The following is a 12,537-nucleotide window of genomic DNA, read 5'->3' on the forward strand; positions in this document are numbered from 1 at the left end:
TTAAAGAGTCTTTTTATGGCATGTAATGCAAACACTGGCTCTACTTCCAGCTCGTAGGGTGTTCAGTACAGACAGACCTTGGAAATTAGTATTATCCACATTGTAGATTATCCAAATGGAAACTAATTTACAGTATTTTTGCCTTGGCAGTAGCTGCCTGACACTGGTTACAACAGTTAAGTTTTCAGTCAACTGAAATTCATAATTTCATTTCCCAGTTTTTTCCCATTGAGTTGTTAATAGTATTTTCTCTTTCCGAATGATAGCCGACCTGTTATTGTAATTACACGTACTGCCTGTTTAGTAGAAATATCCAAACTGCACTCTATTGTCAAGGGTTCCATGGTGTAATGGTTAGCACTCTGGACTCTGAATCCAGCAATCCGAGTTCAACTCTCGGTGGGACCTTGCCCCAGTATAATTCCTTTTGAGTGTAATCCTTTTTCAATGAGGTATTGTATTGATAGTAATTGTTGTACGCCATAAACACGATTTAACAACAAAAAAAAAGTGATAATATTTTCTCGTAGAGATAATTAAACCAATGTAATTGAGGGCACATGAAATTAACAAATTTAAAGAGTCTTTTTATGGCATGTAATGCAAACACTGGCTCTACTTCCAGCTCGTAGGGTGTTCAGTACAGACAGACCTTGGAAATTAGTATTATCCACATTGTAGATTATCCAAATGGAAACTCATTTACAGTCTTTTTGCCTTGGCAGTAGCTGCCTGACGCTGGTTACAACAGTTAAGTTTTCAGTCAACTGAAATTCATAATTTCATTTCCCAGTTTTTTCCCATTGTGTTGTTAATAGTATTTTCCCTTTCCAAATGCAGGGTTCTAGCTTTTGTTATATAACCGCAATAGAAAATAATTGTACATCTTGGTGATCATGCAGGCACAGAAGCTATGCCCTCTTGATTATTGTGGGAGGTCGATTTTGAATGATAGCCGACCTGTTATTGTAATTACACGTACTGCCTGTTTAGCAGAAATATCCAAACTGCACTCTATTGTCAAGGGTTCCATGGTGTAATGGTTAGCACTCTGGACTCTGAATCCAGCAATCCGAGTTCAACTCTCGGTGGGACCTTGCCCCAGTATAATTCCTTCTGAGTGTAATCCTTTTTCAATGAGGTATTGTATTGATAGTGATTGTTGTACGCCATAAACACGATTTAACAACAAAAAAAATGTGATAATATTCTCTCGTAGAGATAATTAAACCAATGTAATTGAGGGCATATAAAATTAACAAATTTAAAGAGTCTTTTTATGGCATGTAATGCAAACACTGGCTCTACTTCCAGCTCGTAGTGTGTTCAGTACAGACAGACCTTGGAAATTAGTATTATCCACATTGTAGATCATCCAAATGGAAACTAATTTACAGTCTTTTTGCCTTGGCAGTAGCTGCCTGACACTGGTTACAACAGTTAAGTTTTCAGTCAACTGAAATTCATAATTTCATTTCCCAGTTTTTTCCCATTGAGTTGTTAATAGTATTTTCCCTTTCCAAATGCAGGGTTCTAGCTTTTGTTATATAACCGAAATAGAAAATAATTGTACATCTTGGTGATCATGCAGGCACAGAAGCTATGCCCTCTTGATTATTGTGGGAGGTCGATTTTGAATGATAGCCGACCTGTTATGGTAATTACACGTACTGCCTGTTTAGTAGAAATATCCAAACTGCACTCTATTGTTAAGGGTTCCATGGTGTAATGGTTAGCACTCTGAATCCAGCAATCCGAGTTCAACTGTCGGTGGGACATTGCCACAATTTAATTCCTTCTGAGTGTAATCCTTTTTCAATGAGGTATTGTATGGATAGTGATTGTTGTACGCCATAAACACGATTTAACAACAAAAAAAAGTGATAATATTCTCTTGTAGAGATAATTAAACCAATGTAATTGAGGGCATATAAAATTAACAAATTTAAAGAGTCTTTTTATGGCATGTAATGCAAACACTGGCTCTACTTCCAGCTCGTAGTGTGTTCAGTACAGACAGACCTTGGAAATTAGTATTATCCACATTGTAGATCATCCAAATGGAAACTAATTTACAGTCTTTTTGCCTTGGCAGTAGCTGCCTGACACTGGTTACAACAGTTAAGTTTTCAGTCAACTGAAATTCATAATTTCATTTCCCAGTTTTTTTCCCATTGAGTTGTTAATAGTATTTTCCCTTTCCAAATGCAGGGTTCTAGCTTTTGTTATATAACCGAAATAGAAAATAATTGTACATCTTGGTGATCATGCAGGCACAGAAGCTATGCCCTCTTGATTATTGTGGGAGGTCGATTTTGAATGATAGCCGACCTGTTATGGTAATTACACGTACTGCCTGTTTAGTAGAAATATCCAAACTGCACTCTATTGTCAAGGGTTCCATGGTGTAATGGTTAGCACTCTGGACTCTGAATCCAGCAATCCGAGTTCAACTCTCGGTGGGACCTTGACACAGTTTAATTCCTTCTGAGTGTAATCCTTTTTCAATGAGGTATTGTATTGATAGTTATTGTTGTACGCCATAAACACGATTTAACAACAAAAAAAATGTGATAATATTCTCTCGTAGAGATAATTAAACCAATGTAATTGAGGGCATATAAAATTAACAAATTTAAAGAGTCTTTTTATGGCATGTAATGCAAACACTGGCTCTACTTTCAGCTCGTAGGGTGTTCAGTACAGACAGACCTTGGAAATTAGTATTATCCACATTGTAGATTATCCAAATGGAAACTAATTTACAGTCTTTTTGCCTTGGCAGTAGCTGCCTGACATTGGTTACAACAGTTAAGTTTTCAGTCAACTGAAATTCATAATTTCATTTCTCAGTTTTTTCCCATTGAGTTGTTAATAGTATTTTCCCTTTCCAAATGCAGGGTTCTAGCTTTTGTTATATAACCGCAATAGAAAATAATTGTACATCTTGGTGATCATGCAGGCACAGAAGCTATGCCCTCTTGATTATTGTGGGAGGTCGATTTTGAATGATAGCCGACCTGTTATGGTAATTACACGTACTGCCTGTTTAGTAGAAATATCCAAACTGCACTCTATTGTCAAGGGTTCCATGGTGTAATGGTTAGCACTCTGAATCCAGCAATCCGAGTTCAACTCTCGGTGGGACCTTGACACAGTTTAATTCCTTCTGAGTGTAATCCTTTTTCAATGAGGTATTGTATTGATAGTTATTGTTGTACGCCATAAACACGATTTAACAACAAAAAAAATGTGATAATATTCTCTCGTAGAGATAATTAAACCAATGTAATTGAGGGCATATAAAATTAACAAATTTAAAGAGTATTTTTATGGCATGTAATGCAAACACTGGCTCTACTTCCAGCTCGTAGTGTGTTCAGTACAGACAGACCTTGGAAATTAGTATTATCCACATTGTAGATTATCCAAATGGAAACTAATTTACAGTCTTTTTGCCTTGGCAGTAGCTGCCTGACACTGGTTACAACAGTTAAGTTTTCAGTCAACTGAAATTCATAATTTCATTTCTCAGTTTTTTCCCATTGAGTTGTTAATAGTATTTTCCCTTTCCAAATGCAGGGTTCTAGCTTTTGTTATATAACCACAATAGAAAATAATTGTACATCTTGGTGATCATGCAGGCACAGAAGCTATGCCCTCTTGATTATTGTGGGAGGTCGATTTTGAATGATAGCCGACGTGTTATTGTAATTACACGTACTGCCTGTTTAGTAGAAATATCCAAACTGCACTCTATTGTCAAGGGTTCCATGGTGTAATGGTTAGCACTCTAAAACCAGCAATCCGAGTTCAACTCTCGGTGGGACCTTGACACAGTTTAATTCCTTCTGAGTGTAATCCTTTTTCAATGAGGTATTGTATTGATAGTGATTGTTGTACGCCATAAACACGATTTAACAACAAAAAAAATGTGATAATATTCTCTCGTAGAGATAATTAAACCAATGTAATTGAGGGCATATAAAATTAACAAATTTAAAGAGTCTTTTTATGGCATGTAATGCAAACACTGGCTCTACTTCCAGCTCGTAGTGTGTTCAGTACAGACAGACCTTGGAAATTAGTATTATCCACATTGTAGATTATCCAAATGGAAACTAAGTTACAGTCTTGTTGCCTTGGCAGTAGCTGCCTGACACTGGTTACAACAGTTAAGTTTTCAGTCAACTGAAATTCATAATTTCATTTCTCAGTTTTTTCCCATTGAGTTGTTAATAGTATTTTCCCTTTCCAAATGCAGGGTTCTAGCTTTTGTTATATAACCGCAATAGAAAATAATTGTACATCTTGGTGATCATGCAGGCACAGAAGCTATGCCCTCTTGATTATTGTGGGAGGTCGATTTTGAATGATAGCCGACGTGTTATTGTAATTACACGTACTGCCTGTTTAGTAGAAATATCCAAACTGCACTCTATTGTCAAGGGTTCCATGGTGTAATGGTTAGCACTCTGAATCCAGCAGTTCAACTCTCGGTGGGACCTTGCCACAGTTTAATTCCTTCTGAGTGTAATCCTTTTTCAATGAGGTATTGTATTGATAGTAATTGTTGTACGCCATAAACACGATTTAACAACAAAAAAAAAGTGATAATATTCTCTCGTAGAGATAATTAAACCAATGTAATTGAGGGCATATGAAATTAACAAATTTAAAGTCTTTTTATGGCATGTAATGCAAACACTGGCTCTACTTCCAGCTCGTAGTGTGTTCAGTACAGACAGACCTTGGAAATTAGTATTATCCACATTGTAGATTATCCAAATGGAAACTAATTTACAGTCTTTTTGCCTTGGCAGTAGCTGCCTGACACTGGTTACAACAGTTAAGTTTTCAGTCAACTGAAATTCATAATTTCATTTCCCAGTTTTTTCCCATTGAGTTGTTAATAGTACTTTCCCTTTCCAAATGCAGGGTTCTAGCTTTTGTTATATAACCGCAATAGAAAATAATTGTACATCTTGGTGATCATGCAGGCACAGAAGCTATGCCCTCTTGATTATTGTGGGAGGTCGATTTTGAATGATAGCCGACCTGTTATGGTAATTACACGTACTGCCTGTTTAGTAGAAATATCCAAACTGCACTCTATTGTCAAGGGTTCCATGGTGTAATGGTTAGCACTCTGAATCCAGCAATCCGAGTTCAACTCTCGGTGGGACCTTGACACAGTTTAATTCCTTCTGAGTGCAATCCTTTTTCAATGAGGTATTGTATTGATAGTTATTGTTGTACGCCATAAACACGATTTAACAACAAAAAAAATGTGATAATATTCTCTCGTAGAGATAATTAAACCAATGTAATTGAGGGCATATAAAATTAACAAATTTAAAGAGTATTTTTATGGCATGTAATGCAAACACTGGCTCTACTTCCAGCTCGTAGTGTGTTCAGTACAGACAGACCTTGGAAATTAGTATTATCCACATTGTAGATTATCCAAATGGAAACTAATTTACAGTCTTTTTGCCTTGGCAGTAGCTGCCTGACACTGGTTACAACAGTTAAGTTTTCAGTCAACTGAAATTCATAATTTCATTTCTCAGTATTTTCCCATTGAGTTGTTAATAGTATTTTCCCTTTCCAAATGCAGGGTTCTAGCTTTTGTTATATAACCGCAATAGAAAATAATTGTACATCTTGGTGATCATGCAGGCACAGAAGCTATGCCCTCTTGATTATTGTGGGAGGTCGATTTTGAATGATAGCCGACGTGTTATTGTAATTACACGTACTGCCTGTTTAGTAGAAATATCCAAACTGCACTCTATTGTCAAGGGTTCCATGGTGTAATGGTTAGCACTCTGGACTCTGAATCCAGCAATCCGAGTTCAACTCTCGGTGGGACCTTGCCACAGTTTAATTCCTTCTGAGTGCAATCCTTTTTCAATGAGGTATTGTATTGATAGTTATTGTTGTACGCCATAAACACGATTTAACAACAAAAAAAATGTGATAATATTCTCTCGTAGAGATAATTAAACCAATGTAATTGAGGGCATATAAAATTAACAAATTTAAAGAGTATTTTTATGGCATGTAATGCAAACACTGGCTCTACTTCCAGCTCGTAGTGTGTTCAGTACAGACAGACCTTGGAAATTAGTATTATCCACATTGTAGATTATCCAAATGGAAACTAATTTACAGTCTTTTTGCCTTGGCAGTAGCTGCCTGACACTGGTTACAACAGTTAAGTTTTCAGTCAACTGAAATTCATAATTTCATTTCCCAGTTTTTTCCCATTGAGTTGTTAATAGTACTTTCCCTTTCCAAATGCAGGGTTCTAGCTTTTGTTATATAACCGCAATAGAAAATAATTGTACATCTTGGTGATCATGCAGGCACAGAAGCTATGCCCTCTTGATTATTGTGGGAGGTCGATTTTGAATGATAGCCGACCTGTTATGGTAATTACACGTACTGCCTGTTTAGTAGAAATATCCAAACTGCACTCTATTGTCAAGGGTTCCATGGTGTAATGGTTAGCACTCTGAATCCAGCAATCCGAGTTCAACTCTCGGTGGGACCTTGACACAGTTTAATTCCTTCTGAGTGCAATCCTTTTTCAATGAGGTATTGTATTGATAGTTATTGTTGTACGCCATAAACACGATTTAACAACAAAAAAAATGTGATAATATTCTCTCGTAGAGATAATTAAACCAATGTAATTGAGGGCATATAAAATTAACAAATTTAAAGAGTATTTTTATGGCATGTAATGCAAACACTGGCTCTACTTCCAGCTCGTAGTGTGTTCAGTACAGACAGACCTTGGAAATTAGTATTATCCACATTGTAGATTATCCAAATGGAAACTAATTTACAGTCTTTTTGCCTTGGCAGTAGCTGCCTGACACTGGTTACAACAGTTAAGTTTTCAGTCAACTGAAATTCATAATTTCATTTCTCAGTATTTTCCCATTGAGTTGTTAATAGTATTTTCCCTTTCCAAATGCAGGGTTCTAGCTTTTGTTATATAACCGCAATAGAAAATAATTGTACATCTTGGTGATCATGCAGGCACAGAAGCTATGCCCTCTTGATTATTGTGGGAGGTCGATTTTGAATGATAGCCGACGTGTTATTGTAATTACACGTACTGCCTGTTTAGTAGAAATATCCAAACTGCACTCTATTGTCAAGGGTTCCATGGTGTAATGGTTAGCACTCTGGACTCTGAATCCAGCAATCCGAGTTCAACTCTCGGTGGGACCTTGCCACAGTTTAATTCCTTCTGAGTGTAATCCTTTTTCAATGAGGTATTGTATTGATAGTAATTGTTGTACGCCATAAACACGATTTAACAACACAAAAAAAGTGATAATATTCTCTCGTAGAGATAATTAAACCAATGTAATTGAGGGCATATAAAATTAACAAATTTAAAGAGTCTTTTTATGGCATGTAATGCAAACACTGGCTCTACTTTCAGCTCGTAGGGTGTTCAGTACAGACAGACCTTGGAAATTAGTATTATCCACATTGTAGATTATCCAAATGGAAACTCATTTACAGTCTTTTTGCCTTGGCAGTAGCTGCCTGACACTGGTTACAACAGTTAAGTTTTCAGTCAACTGAAATTCATAATTTCATTTCTCAGTTTTTTCCCATTGAGTTGTTAATAGTATTTTCCCTTTCCAAATGCAGGGTTCTAGCTTTTGTTATATAACCGCAATAGAAAATAATTGTACATCTTGGTGATCATGCAGGCACAGAAGCTATGCCCTCTTGATTATTGTGGGAGGTCGATTTTGAATGATAGCCGACGTGTTATTGTAATTACACGTACTGCCTGTTTAGTAGAAATATCCAAACTGCACTCTATTGTCAAGGGTTCCATGGTGTAATGGTTAGCACTCTGAATCCAGCAGTTCAACTCTCGGTGGGACCTTGCCACAGTTTAATTCCTTCTGAGTGTAATCCTTTTTCAATGAGGTATTGTATTGATAGTAATTGTTGTACGCCATAAACACGATTTAACAACAAAAAAAAAGTGATAATATTCTCTCGTAGAGATAATTAAACCAATGTAATTGAGGGCATATGAAATTAACAAATTTAAAGTCTTTTTATGGCATGTAATGCAAACACTGGCTCTACTTCCAGCTCGTAGTGTGTTCAGTACACACAGACCTTGGAAATTAGTATTATCCACATTGTAGATCATCCAAATGGAAACTAATTTACAGTCTTTTTGCCTTGGCAGTAGCTGCCTGACACTGGTTACAACAGTTAAGTTTTCAGTCAACTGAAATTCATAATTTCATTTCCCAGTTTTTTCCCATTGAGTTGTTAATAGTATTTTCCCTTTCCAAATGCAGGGTTCTAGCTTTTGTTATATAACCGCAATAGAAAATAATTGTACATCTTGGTGATCATGCAGGCACAGAAGCTATGCCCTCTTGATTATTGTGGGAGGTCGATTTTGAATGATAGCCGACCTGTTATGGTAATTACACGTACTGCCTGTTTAGTAGAAACATCCAAACTGCACTCTATTGTCAAGGGTTCCATGGTGTAATGGTTAGCACTCTGAATCCAGCAATCCGAGTTCAACTCTCGGTGGGACCTTGACACAGTTTAATTCCTTCTGAGTGTAATCCTTTTTCAATGAGGTATTGTATTGATAGTTATTGTTGTACGCCATAAGCACGATTTAACAACAAAAAAAATGTAATAATATTCTCTCGTAGAGATAATTAAACCAATGTAATTGAGGGCATATAAAATTAACAAATTTAAAGAGTATTTTTATGGCATGTAATGCAAACACTGGCTCTACTTTCAGCTCGTAGGGTGTTCAGTACAGACAGACCTTGGAAATTAGTATTATCCACATTGTAGATTATCCAAATGGAAACTAATTTACAGTCTTTTTGCCTTGGCAGTAGCTGCCTGACACTGGTTACAACAGTTAAGTTTTCAGTCAACTGAAATTCATAATTTCATTTCTCAGTTTTTTCCCATTGAGTTGTTAATAGTATTTTCCCTTTTCAAATGCAGGGTTCTAGCTTTTGTTATATAACCGCAATAGAAAATAATTGTACATCTTGGTGATCATGCAGGCACAGAAGCTATGCCCTCTTGATTATTGTGGGAGGTCGATTTTGAATGATAGCCGACGTGTTATTGTAATTACACGTACTGCCTGTTTAGTAGAAATATCCAAACTGCACTCTATTGTCAAGGGTTCCATGGTGTAATGGTTAGCACTCTGAATCCAGCAATCCAAGTTCAACTCTCGGTGGGACCTTGCCACAGTTTAATTCCTTTTGAGTGTAATCCTTTTTCAATGAGGTAAATATGTATTGATAGTAATTGTTGTACGCCATAAACACGATTTAACAACAAAAAATATGTGATAATATTCTCTCGTAGAGATAATTAAACCAATGTAATTGAGGGCATATAAAATTAACAAATTTAAAGAGTCTTTTTATGGCATGTAATGCAAACACTTGCTCTACTTCCAGCTCGTAGTGTGTTCAGTACAGACAGACCTTGGAAATTAGTATTATCCACATTGTAGATTATCCAAATGGAAACTAATTTACAGTCTTTTTGCCTTGGCAGTAGCTGCCTGACACTGGTTACAACTGTTAAGTTTTCAGTCAACTGAAATTCATAATTTCATTTCTCAGTTTTTTCCCATTGAGTTGTTAATAGTATTTTCCCTTTCCAAATGCAGGGTTCTAGCTTTTGTTATATAACCGCAATAGAAAATAATTGTACATCTTGGTGATCATGCAGGCACAGAAGCTATGCCCTCTTGATTATTTTGGAGGTCGATTTTGAATGATAGCCGACGTGTTATTGTAATTACACGTACTGCCTGTTTAGTAGAAACATCCAAACTGCACTCTATTGTCAAGGGTTCCATGGTGTAATGGTTAGCACTCTGAATCCAGCAATCCGAGTTCAACTCTCGGTGGGACCTTGCCACAGCTTAATTCCTTCTGAGTGTAATCCTTTTTTCAATGAGGTATAGTATTGATAGTTATTGTTGTACGCCATAAACACGATTTAACAACAAAAAAAATGTGATAATATTCTCTCGTAGAGATAATTAAAACAATGTAATTGAGGGCATATAAAATTAACAAATTTAAAGAGTATTTTTATGGCATGTAATGCAAACACTGGCTCTACTTCCAGCTCGTAGTGTGTTCAGTACAGACAGACCTTGGAAATTAGTATTATCCACATTGTAGATTATCCAAATGGAAACTAATTTACAGTCTTTTTGCCTTGGCAGTAGCTGCCTGACACTGGTTACAACAGTTAAGTTTTCAGTCAACTGAAATTCATAATTTAATTTCTCAGTTTTTTCCCATTGAGTTGTTAATATTATTTTCCCTTTCCAAATGCAGGGTTCTAGCTTTTGTTATGTAACCGCAATAGAAAATAATTGTACATCTTGGTGATCATGCAGGCACAGAAGCTATGCCCTCTTGATTATTGTGGGAGGTCGATTTTGAATGATAGCCGACGTGTTATTGTAATTACACGTACTGCCTGTTTAGTAGAAATATCCAAACTGCACTCTATTGTCAAGGGTTCCATGGTGTAATGGTTAGCACTCTGGACTCTGAATCCAGCAATCCGAGTTCAACTCTCGGTGGGACCTTGCCATGGTTTAATTCATTCTGAGTGTAATCCTTTTTTAATGAGGTATTGTATTGCTAGTGATTGTTGTACGCCATAAACACGATTTAACAACAAAAAAAATGTGATAATATTCTCTTGTAGAGATAATTAAACCAATGTAATTGAGAGCATATGAAATCAACAAATTTAAAGAGTCTTTTTATGACATGTAATGCAAACACTGGCTCTACTTCCAGCTCGTAGTGTGTTCAGTACAGACAGACCTTGGAAATTAGTATTATCCACATTGTAGATTATCCAAATGGAAACTAATTTACAGTCTTTTTGCCTTGGCAGTAGCTGCCTGACACTGGTTACAACAGTTAAGTTTTCAGTCAACTGAAATTCATAATTTCATTTCTCAGTTTTTTCCCATTGACTTGTTAATAGTATTTTCCCTTTCCAAATGCAGGGTTCTAGCTTTTGTTATATAACCGCAATAGAAAATAATTGTACATCTTGGTGATCATGCAGGCACAGAAGCTATGCCCTCTTGATTATTGTGGGAGGTCGATTTTGAATCGTAATTACATGTACTGCCTGTTTAATAGAAATATCCAAACTGCACTCTATTGTCAAGGGTTCCATGGTGTAATGGTTAGCGCTCTGAATCCAGCAGTCCGAGTTCAACTCTCGGTGGGACCTTGCCACAGTTTAATTCCTTCTGAGTGTAATCCTTTTTCAATGAGGTATTGTATTGATAGTTATTGTTGTACGCCATAAACACGATTTAACAACAACAAAAAATTTGATAATATTCTCTCGTAGAGATAATTAAACCAATGTAATTGAGGGCATATAAAATTAACAAATTTAAAGAGTATTTTTATGGCATGTAATGCAAACTCTGGCTCTACTTCCAGCTCGTAGTGTGTTCAGTACAGACAGACCTTGGAAATTAGTATTATCCACATTGTAGATTATCCAAATGGAAACTAATTTACAGTCTTTTTGCCTTGGCAGTAGCTGCCTGACACTGGTTACAACAGTTAAGTTTTCAGTCAACTGAAATTCATAATTTCATTTCTCAGTTTTTTCCCATTGAGTTGTTAATAGTATTTTCCCTTTCCAAATGGAGGGTTCTAGCTTTTGTTATATAACCGCAATAGAAAATAATTGTACATCTTGGTGATCATGCAGGCACAGAAGCTATGCCCTCTTGATTATTGTGGGAGGTCGATTTTGAATGATAGCCGACCTGTTATTGTAATTACACGTACTGCCTGTTTAGTAGAAATATCCAAACTGTCAAGGGTTCCATGGTGTAATGGTTAGTACTCTGGACTCTGAATCCAGCAATCCGAGTTCAACTCTCGGTGGGACCTTGCCACAGTTTAATTCATTCTGAGTGTAATCCTTTTTTAATGAGGTATTGTATTGATAGTGATTGTTGTACGCCATAAACACGATTTAACAACAAAAAAAATGTGATAATATTCTCTTGTAGAGATAATTAAACCAATGTAATTGAGAGCATATGAAATCAACAAATTTAAAGAGTCTTTTTATGGCATGTAATGCAAACACTGGCTCTACTTCCAGCTCGTAGTGTGTTCAGTACAGACAGACCTTGGAAATTAGTATTATCCACATTGTAGATTATCCAAATGGAAACTAATTTACAGTCTTTTTGCCTTGGCAGTAGCTGCCTGACACTGGTTACAACAGTTAAGTTTTCAGTCAACTGAAATTCATAATTTCATTTCTCAGTTTTTTCCCATTGAGTTGTTAATAGTATTTTCCCTTTCCAAATGCAGGGTTCTAGCTTTTGTTATATAACCGCAATAGAAAATAATTGTACATCTTGGTGATCATGCAGGCACAGAAGCTATGCCCTCTTGATTATTGTGGGAGGTC

The 12,537-nt window shown here is 36.3% G+C and overlaps 7 non-coding genes across 7 annotated transcripts; all 7 read left to right on the forward strand.

Moving 5' to 3' along the window:
• Nucleotides 1–336: 336 nt before the first annotated feature.
• Nucleotides 337–408, forward strand: TRNAQ-CUG (transfer RNA glutamine (anticodon CUG)). Its single transcript has one exon. It is a non-coding gene; the product is annotated as a tRNA-Gln (tRNA).
• A 617-nt stretch (nt 409–1,025) lies between these two features.
• TRNAQ-CUG (transfer RNA glutamine (anticodon CUG)) lies at nt 1,026–1,097 on the forward strand. Its single transcript has one exon. It is a non-coding gene; the product is annotated as a tRNA-Gln (tRNA).
• Nucleotides 1,098–2,396: 1,299 nt separating this feature from the next.
• On the forward strand, nt 2,397–2,468 carry TRNAQ-CUG (transfer RNA glutamine (anticodon CUG)). Its single transcript has one exon. It is a non-coding gene; the product is annotated as a tRNA-Gln (tRNA).
• A 3,337-nt stretch (nt 2,469–5,805) lies between these two features.
• TRNAQ-CUG (transfer RNA glutamine (anticodon CUG)) lies at nt 5,806–5,877 on the forward strand. The gene has a single exon. It is a non-coding gene; the product is annotated as a tRNA-Gln (tRNA).
• Nucleotides 5,878–7,176: 1,299 nt separating this feature from the next.
• Nucleotides 7,177–7,248, forward strand: TRNAQ-CUG (transfer RNA glutamine (anticodon CUG)). Its single transcript has one exon. It is a non-coding gene; the product is annotated as a tRNA-Gln (tRNA).
• Nucleotides 7,249–10,588: 3,340 nt separating this feature from the next.
• TRNAQ-CUG (transfer RNA glutamine (anticodon CUG)) lies at nt 10,589–10,660 on the forward strand. Its single transcript has one exon. It is a non-coding gene; the product is annotated as a tRNA-Gln (tRNA).
• A 1,273-nt stretch (nt 10,661–11,933) lies between these two features.
• On the forward strand, nt 11,934–12,005 carry TRNAQ-CUG (transfer RNA glutamine (anticodon CUG)). The gene has a single exon. It is a non-coding gene; the product is annotated as a tRNA-Gln (tRNA).
• The last annotated feature ends 532 nt before the right edge of the window (nt 12,006–12,537 follow it).

Source organism: Rhinoderma darwinii, chromosome 3 (genome assembly GCF_050947455.1).
Source record: "Rhinoderma darwinii isolate aRhiDar2 chromosome 3, aRhiDar2.hap1, whole genome shotgun sequence".
Classification (NCBI taxonomy): Eukaryota; Metazoa; Chordata; class Amphibia; order Anura; family Rhinodermatidae; genus Rhinoderma; species Rhinoderma darwinii.